The following is a 13,209-nucleotide window of genomic DNA, read 5'->3' as shown; positions in this document are numbered from 1 at the left end:
GGCATACGATGGCATGAAACAAAAATTAGGGACGTGAAGCTAGTTTTGACAGAGTCTTCCGTAGCAAAAGCTATCGAATTACCAAGAACTGGAGAGAGCTGCTTCAAGAAAAAAATAAAATAAAATAAAAATAAAAAATTGAAGAGAAATAATGGAAAGTTTTCCTCAAGAATCCGAGTATGGACATGTATATGTTTAAAAAGGGACCACCAGTCACAAATTTGAAGAATAAATGGAGGAATTTTCTATTGATCATTCAAAATTTTATAACTTGTGAAGGAAGATTCGGTAACATGTTCTTTTATCATGCACGCTTAATGATGAATTTTCTTGATGGAAATGAAATTAACCTACCATATTTCCTACTTCGTAGCTTAAGAAAGATGGTTGGTAATGTTCAAAGGAAGATACAATCTATAGATAATGCCCTATACCATCATGGCCTAGTGACAATCCTAATTGAGGCCCATCTGAGAAACATAGGAGATAATTAGGAAGGTTTTAGAAATCATTTTAAGGAAGCAGAAAAAGAAGAGCCTAGCGATAAGACCAAGAAGAGTAGAAGAAAATTGCCTTCAAACCCTAAAGAAAACTCACCAGAGCAAGAAACATAGCAAGGGAAATACTCTGATGATGAAACCCCTCTTATAAATGTGTTAAAAACTCTTAAACAAAATAATGTTAGAAGAAAGACAACCAAGAATACAAGGGAAAGATCATCAAAAGAAAAAATAGAGCAAGAAGAAATTAAAAAGAGCCCAGAACTACTAAAAAACCACCATCAATTGTAAGAAGAAGTGCAAGGCTCAACAAAACAGTGCATGAACAGTCTCATTAGTCCTCAGGATTTATCGATTTAGAGGAAGAAGAAAAGGAACCAAAAGTTCCATCACCAATTACTAGTCCAGCTAGAAGAAATACAAAGATCGATCCTATCCAGTAGGAAATTTATTACTATATAATGTCTTTGGAAAGAAGAGCTACACGTAAAGTTGTTGCATCATTCTCAAAACAAGAAGAAAATGAAGCAATTCATTCTAATATTTTAGCAGAACTCCAAGTTGAAGACACCCTCAAGCAAGAAATTTATGAATTGGAAATATTGAATAGACATTTGAAGCAAGAGAATGAAACAGTAAAGGCATATAATGAAATACAAAGAACCCAAAATGACAACATCCTGCTACATATTGGTTTATGGTATAAGAAAAATAAGAAATTGACAACTAAAAACAAATTTCTTAGGAGGAAGATTATAAGTCTGCAACGCAGAATTTTGATGAAGAAACTGAGAATGGCAGTCACCATCAAGAAAGCAAGAAGGACTAATTTGGATGTTCTTGCTCAAGTATCTGAAGAAGCTCAGTGACATAAAAGAATCACAAATTTTGAAATTTTGCATGAGGACATGCAATGTCTTCCGTGTGGGGGAATGTTGAACCCCAAAATTGCCTCTTTTTGACAACCTTCTTATACTCCATTCTCCCTTTTTGACCTTCGTAACTCTAATTTTGGTGTCAGTTTACAAGTTTTATGGCATAACATGTACATAATCATATTCTATTTCATAAATATCATTTTTCTTTATTATTTAACTCAATATTTACCTGAGCTACTGAATTACAGTGATTCTGCAGTTGATGTATGATTCTGCAACTAAGTCCAAGGTTTGATGGGTTGCGAAGCTTCAGCCGAAGAATAGGGCATATGGGCAGTTGGCAATTAGCTGGTACAACAATTTGTTCCTACTTTCAGAGCCTGGATCGATAAAGAAGACACCCTAACATCTCGGTCAAATGAGAAGTCAACCATCGTAAGAGGTGAACCAGGCGAGCGAGATGCAGATTTTTAACCTCATGATTTGCTGCACTGATAGAAAATCATGAGAAGATCATGTTATCTTATCTTTCAAAGTTAATTTTATCTAATGTCAATTAGCATAAGGCATAATTCTCTGAAACATTTAATGCGTAAGAGTTTTATAAATATGCCTCTCGACATAGCAAACACAGACTTGAATTTGATAGTGTAAACACTATGTTTTTATATACAAACTCTATTTCGTTTTATTTCTCTATTGTGTGATTCCAATGCATGGTTAATCATCTCGTGAAAGCATCATATTGATACCTGCTTCTCATAGGAGGGCCCCCTCGAGATAGTAAGGTTTCCTTTTAATTGCAGTTTAGTATTTCGTTATGTGTTTTCTGTAGGATTTTGTTAGTTTAAATTTTAATTTTAAATGTGAGTTTAAGACTATTTTTATAGCAGGTTCATCTAATCATTTTATTGTTGAGTGAAGCGATATCTCTTGTGCACATGGACAAAGAATAAGTTTACATTGATCAGTAACATAGCTCTACATTGCAGATATATAGAGAAGATTTTAATTTGCAGAGATAATCCTTCTTTTTGTCAGGAGTAGATTCATTTACAGTGTTAAGGTCTCGATTTCAAGCAGGTGTGATTTTAGTTAAAAGCAAGTGTGTGTGTGAATCTATTTCAAGCAAGGGTGTGTGTGAATTTATTTCAAGCAAAGTGTGTGTGTGTGTGATTTTATTTTTAATAAGTGTGAAGTTTATTTCGAGTGTGATCTTTCTTTTAAGCAAAAGCAATAGAATTGATTTCATTTTTATGAGTGATTTATTTACTTACATAGTTGTAAATAAACATGCGCATTTTGATATCTCAAATTAATTTAGGAATTGTTTGAGTGACAAGGACTCCTAACACATACAGTGCACATACATTTCATTAGTTTACTAGCCATAGTTGATAATTCATGTAAGTAATCTAACATCAAATAAATTACCAAACAAACTCTATTTATTGTCTCTTGATGGACTGAGTTGTAGCTAGAGAGTGGAATGGGTGAGAAGGATTGAAAGGACAAGATAAGACATAGAGACTGCAGTGAAGTTGTCATTGTATCTTGTATTCCCTAGACTGTTGTATTATTCAAATTGGTTTAATATAATGAAGATTGGGTTGTACATATTTGTATAATATTTTGTAAAAAGTTGTCTATACTTGTGCATGTGTGATTTACTGCTTTATATTTTCCGTTGTGCAAAGTAGTTCTGTTGAGATTCTTGGTTTGGTAGCGTTAAAGATTCTAAGATTCTATCCTAGACCCAAGGTCGTGGAAATTCAACATGGTATCAGAGGGTGTCTGAGCTACTTTGGAAGATAGTGAATCAAAGTGTGCACAATGAAGTACAACTTAAGAGGGAGTTAGTCACATTGTAGGTGAAGGGATCACTATAATTTCAAAGTTGTGGGTTGGTCTTCGGTATGAGGACAAGTTGGAGGGGTTGTCCAACTATAGTCCATGGAAGGAAAGGATCAAGTTGGTCTTGCAGGTCAACAAGATCTAGGAGTTCGCCGAGAAAGCCATCAAGAAGCCAACTGACCCAAAGGAGTTGGAAGTGTATGAGGATTTGGATACAAGGGCGAGATTGATCATCCTATATGGTGTGAAGGATCCCCTAATACCTCATTTGTCCAGGAAGAACATTGCACATGAGATGTGGATGGCTCTTCAGAATTTGTTCCAAAATAAGAATGAGAACTAGGTATTGGTATTGGAGGATAAGTTGAAGTCCACCAAGATGATATAGGGTGAAGGAGTGACTTTGTATCTGACGATATTGTCTCAGGTCAAAGATGAGCTTGCTACTGTCGGTGTGACTATTTCATATTCAAATATGGTGATGATTACCTTGAAAGGGTTTACTCTAGAATGGAAGCCCTTCATCAAAGAAATCATTGCTAGGGACAAGTTGCTAGACTGGAATAGGTTGTGGGACAACTTCATTCAGGAAGAGTTGATCTTCATCCAAAGAAGAGAGCTTCAAATGATGACATGGCACTTGCAGTACGAATGAAAGGTAAGCAAAAGAAGGACTTGAGTAAAGTCAAGTGTTTCAACTGTGGCGAGATGGGTCATTTTTCATCAAGATGTTTGATGAAGAAGAAGCGAGATGATGAGAAGAATAAAGGGAATCACGTCATCGGTGTTTCCACTTATGCTGAGATAAATGCTCTCACCAGAAGGTTGGAGGAGGAGGACTTTGCTACGGTCTCTCATTTCTCGCCAGGTACTATCAATGGGGATGGATAGTAAGTGGACAGTGGTGCAACGAAACATATGACAGGGTCATAGGAGGTTTTCAAGACTCTAACTGAATGGGACTCAAAGTTGCACATGGTGTTGGGAAACAAGAGTTAGAAGGAGATCTGAGGATCACAAATTGTGCCATTCAGGATGGACATAGGATGGGTGATGCAGGTCCAGGATGTACTATTTGTACCAGGACTGAGATATAGCGTGATATTTGTCTCAATGATCGAGAAGAAGGGGTTTGAGGTCTTGTCCTAGGATGGGAAGGCAAGAATCATGCCTAGAGGCTCTAGCTCCAATAGTATTATACTGGGAGTTAGAGAGCATGGTTTATACAGGCTGACGAGTAAGCCTATGGATCATGGAAAGAAGAAGTAGGTGGAGCAGGTGCAGGTTCCAGAGAAGCAGGTGCAGGTGTAGGCTTCATAGCTACAGGTATAGGTTCCAGAGAAGAAGGCCCAAGTTCTAAAGGCTTAGAGGGAGTTGAGTTCTAGCGAGAGCTTACAGATTCAAAGGGAGACTTTGCAACCTAAGAAGAGCTTATGGTCAGTAGGGAGCAAGGGTGCTCCTACATCTTCAAAGAAGGAATCATGGAGGGATTGGAAAGCGATACAAGAGAAGAACAAGAAGTAGGATGCTTCCAGTGACAACACCAATTCCAAGAGAGGTGTAGTTCATGCTACAGGGATTACTGCAGTGGTGAGTGCCAAGAGTTGAGCAAGTGTTGCGAGTAGTGATGATGATGATGAGTTACTTCCTAGTCTTGGAAGTACCTCCCTCACTAAGAGGGAGTGTCGATTTTTGAATAGCTTGGGAGGTACTCCAAGCCTTAAGGTTCATAGTTTGGAGGGTAGAGCACCACAAGAGTCATTTGTGGGCTTGGAACCCAAGGTTGGGGTTTTTCACCCTTCGATGTTTGGGCCAAAAACATGAGGCATTTTATACATGTGATGGATGGAGATGATAGAGGATGGCGAGGAGAATCCAATGCAATGAAAATCGTCAAAATTCGAGTTGTAGAAGATGAGATATGAATTTTTGAAGTTAATAATTGATTTTTGGGCATTCAAGTCATGTAGGTTTGAGTTAGAAATGTCCAAAAGACATGTTTATTAGAGAATTCATGGAGCCCTTATTTTGGATATAAATAGAAGGTCTATGTGAGATCATTAAACAATCCCAAGTGTAACAAATCATAGGAAATAATCATTTGAGGTAGCCGCAGTTCAGGAAGGAAGCCGAAGTTGGAGAAGGAGAGTTGTTTGGGTATGATTTGGTGCTTTTCCAGGGGCTGAGTAGGAACAAAAGTAGGTCGAGGCCTTAAGGACAAATCTGGGCTAGGTTAAGAAGTGTTTATGGCATAATTGATTGCTATTTTGGGTTGTGTTCTGTACAGGTGTATGGACAAGGAGTTCGAGCCCTAAAAAAAGGGTTGTTGGATGAGAACATGGGCAGAAATTTAGCCCTACAATTCAACGAATTACATTAACAAGCAAAGGAATACATCCCACAACTGTAGAAGACTGTTTGGAGGTAGAAAAGAGGGCTAACATGTGGCTATTAGAAGCCATAACCAAGTAGCCTCAATAACAACATCATACTCTAGTATAGAGGTATGTTGTGTTGATCATTCAAGGTGAGTTTGTTGCTAAGTGGATGGTCCTAGTGTTGGAAAGTTTGTGCAGCCTGTGGGAGCTAATTGGAAGGCTAGACTTGGCTGTTGGAAACCTTTCCTAGGAGCATATTTCACAATGAAGTTATGACAAAGGTATTGGGCATAATTGGATTGTTGGAGGGCAACATGTTGGTGTCTAAGAGTAGCCCTTGACAAGCAGTCATAAAGGGAGCTTGACAACTAAATATTGGGTGAAGAGTGAGGCCTAATGTGTAGCTCTTTTATGGATGAAAGAAGCTACTAGATTGGCATATTGGAGCTTAGGCACTGGCTAGCCTAAAGGTGTAGATTAGATCATCCCGTATTCATTGTAGCAGAAGTGACTTGCAGCAATGATAGGTGGCAACCCTCATGGAGACTCTATGTGTTGTCTCTTGATGGACTAAGGGGCAGCTAGAGAGCAGAATGAGAGCGAAGGACCGACAGGATAAGATTCGACATAAAGACTGCAATGAGATTGTGATTGTATCTTGTATTCCCTAAACTATTGTATTATTCAGATTGGTTTAATATAACAAAGATTGGGTTGTACATATTTGTACGATATTTTGTAAAAAGTTGTCTATACTTGTGCATGTGTGATTTATTGCTTTATATTTTCTGTTGTGAAAAGTAGTTATGTTGATATTATTGGTTTGGTAGCATAATAGATTCTAAGATTCTATCCTAGACCCAAGATCGTGGAAATTCAACATAGCAAAGATTCTTGGAGTGATTGAAGAGGTCGTGCCATGAGAATAAATGTGTCATGGAGGGAAAATATAAACAAGAGAATCACATTTTCCACAAACTTTGATGCAGAGTTCGACGAGTTCAATCAATTGACTCAGATTAGTCATTTATACCTGAGAGGTCCTCCTCCTCCTCCTACTCTACATGCTTTACACAATCTACCTCCTTTGTGTTAGGATATTCCGACACATAGGAAATAGTTAAGTATAACTTGGTCTAGTGTAGAGTTAGGTAAAGTGTGTTTCTTTACTACGTACTTTTGTAACTTACAATCTAACGGTCACGATATGTTCTAAACATGAAGTTATCCAACGGCTCATTCTCTCCTCGGTATTACCGACACTTGATCCGTGGCTTAACATCCGATTGGTCCATGATCTCTACTTAAAGAGCATGGAGGGTCATTTGTAAGGTGACAGTTCATGAGAGAACCTTATGCAAATTTTCTTTCTTTTATTAATAAATTGCCTGAAGTGGTCGCGTTGGCTCATGCTGTCAACTGTTTCCCTCTTTGAGGGTTTTAACCACGTCAAGAATACTAGTGTATTGATCTGTGATCTGTTTGTGAGTAGTGTCCTTTGGTGTTCTATCTGAAGAACTTACCCTGTAAATTCCTACATGGTATCGGAGCTATTTGAGGGCCGCATCCATTGGTGATCCAAATCCGAAGCCGGTACAAGTACATCCGACTGTCGTTTCCTAGATCTACTATTTCTGAACACTTTCAGGCCGAGAGTACTACTCTATTGTGTTAGGAGCCTCTGTTCCAATGAGGAACCCCTTTCGTTTCGCGCAGAAAGGTTTCCGGTAGCCCTAGCTACGTCATTTTTAAGATGTGGAGGTATACAGTTTTTATTTGTAGTTTTAGTTATTTATATCTATGTTTATTTCGGTTTATTTATCTCTCTATTTTTTATTATCGGATCTATACCTTTCATTTATGCGTATGCTCTTTGCCCCGCGACTCTGTGTGATCTGGGCAAATCAGAAATAGAAAGGAAGGATTTTCCTTATGCGTATGCTCTTTTCCGCCACGCCTTAGTGTGATCTCGGAAAATCATAAACATTGAGGATATTCAGTTTCCAGTGAAAGCTAACTTCAATACATAAGGTTTTGTTTTTTTTGCATGTCCGTGTTGGGTTGTGTGGTTTTTTGTTTTGTATGCCCAAAAGGTTTTTTCAAGTAAGCACGCACCCCAAAGCTTCAGTGACTAAAAAAAAACCCTCCTTCCTCTTTTCAAAAAATTACTAACCTTTTAAACTAGCTCACTTGGTCCAAAGTTACTTTATGAGAATAGAGGGCTTGGTTTCAAGTCTTTCTTTTTGTTGAGTACTTTTTCAAAAAGCACATGTAACTTATGTTTTAAAGTTATTGTATGTAAAAGTGTTCTCACTCATTATAAAAAGTGAGTCACTTATAATTCTAAAGTCTCTTTATCTTTTATTTAACTTACAATTTAGTGAGTAGCTCATAAAGTACCATTATAAAAGTGACTTTCACTTATTTATAAAAGTGGGTCACATAATTTTTTTTTTAAAGTGAGCTAATTAGATTAAGTTTGGAAAGGGGAGATTTCTTTTTTTAAATATAACATTATCATTCGCTTCCACACATTCACATACTTTGTCGGCATCTTCAACAACTTTTTTTCAAAAAGCCATAACTTCTTCATCCGAAAATCGTTTTCAGAGCTGTTTTTTTTTTAATCTGCCTAATTTTTCGAGATATTTCCATTGGAACACTTAGTTTCAACATCTATAGCTTCAATTTCTATTAAAATGGAAATTCCATGCCAAGTTATTTTTAACAACACCAACTACTTCCAATGGGTGTCTTACACGGAGAATTTACTTAGAAGTAAAGGTCTTTATAGAATAGCCTCAGACCAAGAGTCTAAACCTAAAGATGAAGATAAGGAAGTCAAATGGGGAAATAAACAAGATCAACCACGTGGGTTGATAGGGATGTCTATGTCTCCAGACCTTAAATTCCATATCGGGAACTTGATACCCCTGATGAAGCAATGAAACAGCTCAATAAAGTTTTTGGAACTAAAAATGAAATTAGAGCCCATCAACTAGAAAATGAGTTGCTTACGTTGGGCCTGATGAGCACCAGTATTGCAGCAAGAATGTTGCAACTCTTGGGGCTACCAACTTTACTTTATCAACCTAGGGTTCATACAAACTTGGAGGTGACAGTGTTGTATACACAAGTAAATGTGATGGGTCTACTCTTTGTCACTGCTAAGCTAGCGATAGACAACTAAGGTTTTTCAAACCAGACTTCTATGGATTCAAAATAAGCTTGATTACCAGTGATGGAAAGAGAAATATACTCTAAAAGAAAGCTTGTCTACTACAGTAAGGAAAAAGACTGAAATCAATTGCTAAAACACATCATTTTCTAACTAACTGCTAAGAGGCTTTGCTTCAAAAGAATGCTAAGTTAACATGTATGCAATCCTACTATCTTAAGCATGCATATTCCAACCATCAAACCTTCTATTGCTGTGCATGTAAATGAATAAAATAAATCTGTTTTTATTTTTGTCTTTCTCTTATGTGAGAGTGTGAAAGCTAATCTCTTTTTGTGATGTGGCAGTGGCTTAGGGATGATGTTGAACGGTCAGAAGGCTTGGGAGACAAATAGGGACCCTTTGCTAGCTTCCTAGAGGATTTTTCCTCAATTCTTCCTCAAAACAGGCCACTACAGGTCAACCTACAGGATATCCTAATGTGTTCTACAAGATGTCCTGAAAACCTACAAGATTCAATTGTAGAGCTGAGGCTTCTGTGATCCATAACAAGTTTGCGAGAGATTTTTCGGCGAAAATCACATGAGAAACCATTTGTCGACGCGTTTCGAACAAACTAGTGTGGTTCATCGTCAGGACAAGTTGAACCACACTAGTTGGTTCGAAACGCGTCGACAAATGGTTTCTCATGTGATTTTCGTCGAAAAATCTCTCGCAAACCTACAAGATCCTTTGTATTTCTACAAGATACAGTCGAGAGCAAAAGGATGGGTGTTGAAGGTGATGGAAGGCTTAGGGAAGGTGGTTGGTGGATGGAATGAGGCAAGGGAGTGCCTAGGACCACTTTATAACTCAAAATCAAAGTTGGGAGATGGCTAGATTTTCTTAACAAGCTTGGAGAAGTTTCCTTGTGAAATGATGAAATTGGTGAGGGTTTCAGTGAAAGCAAGGAATGATCATGGATGGATGAAGTTGTGATGAGGGTGTTGACTATGAAATCTCTCTGTACTTCTGAAACACCTGCACTGCATCATACATTTACATTTACCCAAAAATCATGCAAACAAGAAAAATTTCAATTATCTAAGGAAAACAAAATTTCATGAGCTAGTTGCCTACTTCATGCATGAGGAAAACTTGCAGAATAAGATGGAACATTGATGAGATCTAATGTAAGACTGAAGATAAAAGAAATGATAACTAAATCCTACTCTTGCAAACTGATAAAATTCCTGCCTAAGTACAGAAAACCCTAAATTCCATGAGAAAGTAGAATTCTGTCTTTTTGGGGCTGCATAGGAGTTCTTTCCTCAAACCATGATCCCTGAAGGAAGGAGTGAGGCCAAAACCACCTACTGACAACTTTTTGATGTTCCTTTATCTCTTCTAAGCTACTGCTGAAGTAAAGCATAAATGGAAGCAAACTAATAAGCAACTGATCAAATCTACACTACTTGCAATGAAATAATTCTAAAGACAATTCAACCATTAATCTATGAAATCAATCTAAGCATACAAATACAAGAAGAGGAGCCTTTGATGCTAGGGTTGGGCCCTAACCCAAGAGCTTCAGCCCTCTGAGTTAACTCAATGCTGGATCAAGGAATTATTCATTCTCATTATCAAAACAGAAAATTACATAACAATGTCTTCCACAAGTCTTGAACTCGAAAATGACTAGTGTTTTTACAACAAAAATTTGAATCCTAATGAGGTTCTAGCCCTCTTTATTTATACAAATGAAATCTCCAATGACTTCCTTAAATCTTGGTAAGCTTGGCCCCCAAACTCGAGATAAACTAGCTCTTTAACTGTCACTTGCCCGGCTACCTTTTGATCTCCATGACTTGGTTGCTTGTACTCCGAGTTAGTGTGATTGATGGAGGAATATTCCAATGAAGGAGGAGTCGATGAGGAGGATCTTCCTCCTACAATCTCTCCTCCTTGTCTCATTCGAGTTTCAACCCTTAATTAGCCAAAAATCCATGATTTTCTCTCATAAACCTGCAATCAATGCACATTAGTCCACTAGGCATAATATCTCACTTTGACTCATCTCATTAAACAAAATACCATCAAAATATGTAATAAATTGTGAGAAGAGTTGATTTGACTAAGCTAGAAGGTGGATTAAGTTCCATATAGTTACCCAATGATGAGGCTCATCATCACCCCCCTACTGAAAGTGTTGCTCATCCTCTGAGCAACTCAATCAATATCCATGTCTTTCATGGCTCTAGTGGCCTCCCTGACATCCCATGCTTCTGTTGTAGTTTCCTCTTCCTGTGCATAGAATCCCGCCTTCCTTTCTATCTCCTCCCACTACTTTCTTTCTTCCTCTTCCTTCCTTCCTTCCAACATTCCTAAGAGCAGTGGTGGATTGAGTCTCAAGCCAATCCAATTGACTTTGAGTCTTTGGAGAGCTTGCTTGTACATGGGTGTCATGTTCAATGCTTCTCTCATTCTTTGAGGAGAATGGTACTCTCTAATTTTCAAACTGTAGGGCAAAGTATTCCATCTCCTTTGGCAAGCTTGCATGTTGTCATCTCCTAACAACCTGAACATATCCTCAAAGTGTGTAATTGCTTGCTCTTGGGCAGCAAGGTACTTGGGTGCAAGTTGAGGGTCATTTGCAATCAAGTTATGTGTGTTGATGACAACCATTGGATTTGACTGCTCAACTCTTATCATGAGAGGTTTTGTTTCTTCCCTTGCCATTATTTTCTTCATTTCTGCAGCCCTTGCTTCCTCATGGTTCATCCATGATGCCAAAGCCATCAACTGTAAGTCCCCTAGTTTTGAATTAGGGTCCCATACATTCATATATGTCAAGGCTAAATTATGTAGGTAGAACTCAGACAGTTTAGCCCTATCCTCCAATGTGATTTGATCACAAAGATCAATGAACTATCTATAATCCTAGAATGGCATAGTGCCTCTTTGTGCTAGGGTCTTGATTTGGAACTGCAACCATTGTTCCTTAAGGTATAATGCATAGGACTTAGCTGGCATCCTGCACTGGATTGCCTCTAAGGATAGACTGGCCATGGATGCCAATTGATTCTCTATTTCTTGTAGTTGTCCCCTTAACCATGCATTTTCTGCCTCCAACTGAGCTTTCATCATTGCCTCTTTTTCCCTCAGGTTGCTCAATTCTTTGCTCATCTCTTTAACTTTTTCCTCCATGTGACCTATGTCCTCCACTCATTTGGATTTAACAATCTACATCCATTTATGTGTTCTTGTTGTTTCTTTCTCGAGCTCAAAGAATAATGGGATGGAAAATTTATGTGGAATGATCCTACCCCCTTCAATAAATCTGTAGTAGGAGTCAAGGTTAGGTTGAGGACTAGGTTCCCTTAGCTCTGGATCCTCCTCCTTTTTTTCTTGCTGCATACTCCCTTTTTTATCCAATTTCTAAGTTTCCCGTAGGTTTAGCAGAGTTTACCGTAGGATTGTCTCTGCTTCCCATAGGTCCTGTGTATCTTGTAGGATGTCTTTTCCTTTGGATGAGGCAGATCTAGTCATAGGCCTTTTAACATAAGTGATAGGAGACTTGGGAGAGGCTTGTCCTAATGATCCTTCTCCTTGAGATTTCATAAGAGAAGCCATCTTCTCCTGTTGTTTGGGTGAGTCTTCAATAACAATAGGAACCTTGGTGGGAGTTTGAGGTTTTCCCTGCCTTATTCTTGTCCTGAAGTACAAAGGAGTTTGTCTCTTTCTTTTCCATTTTTGTTTGACAGGGGTAATAAGGGCAGTGAGGGGAGCTACTGCCTCTTTCTCAGTGGGTTCTAGAGATACCTTGGGTGATTCCTCCTTGTCTTTTGCCTCCTATTTTCCATTCCCCCTCTCATCTTTGTCTTTCTCCTCTTCTTCTCCCTCTAGTTCCTCACTCTATTCATCAGTTTCCTCCTTTGCATCTTCTTTTGTCTCTTCATCATTTTCCTTCTATGTTTCTTCCTCTTCTTCCTCATTTATTTCCTCTTCATCCCTCTCTATTTCTTCTTCCTCCTTTTCAGTTTCTTCTTCATCCCTTTCACTGGCAGTGGGGTTCTTGTCATATTTAAGGGCTTTTATATCTTCCTCTGTCTGCATGTCTTTGAAAGTTGCCCATGTGATAGGGATTCTGAGGTTTTGGAGGGCATATTCTATGATAAGTCTAATTAACCCATGATGGGCTAGCTATTGATGGTTTCCTTCCTGCACCTTCATGCTCATATATATCACTGATTAAAGAAGGAAGTAGGGTATGTAGAGTCTGTTTTGAGGAGGTGTATCTGCTCCAAACCTCAATTCTTGGAGAAGCCTAAAATGGTATCCATATACAACACTGTACCTACCTTCACATGAGATATACTTTATAAGGTGGTAACCAATTTCAATCCAAGGATAGGGTAGGCTTGCTCTTCTCACTCCATTTT

This window comes from Pinus tabuliformis, chromosome 6, assembly GCF_031772625.1.
Source record: "Pinus tabuliformis cultivar Carrire ecotype Pingquan chromosome 6, CPIR1, whole genome shotgun sequence".
Classification (NCBI taxonomy): Eukaryota; Viridiplantae; Streptophyta; class Pinopsida; order Pinales; family Pinaceae; genus Pinus; species Pinus tabuliformis.
Note: the sequence above shows the minus strand (reverse complement) of the source record.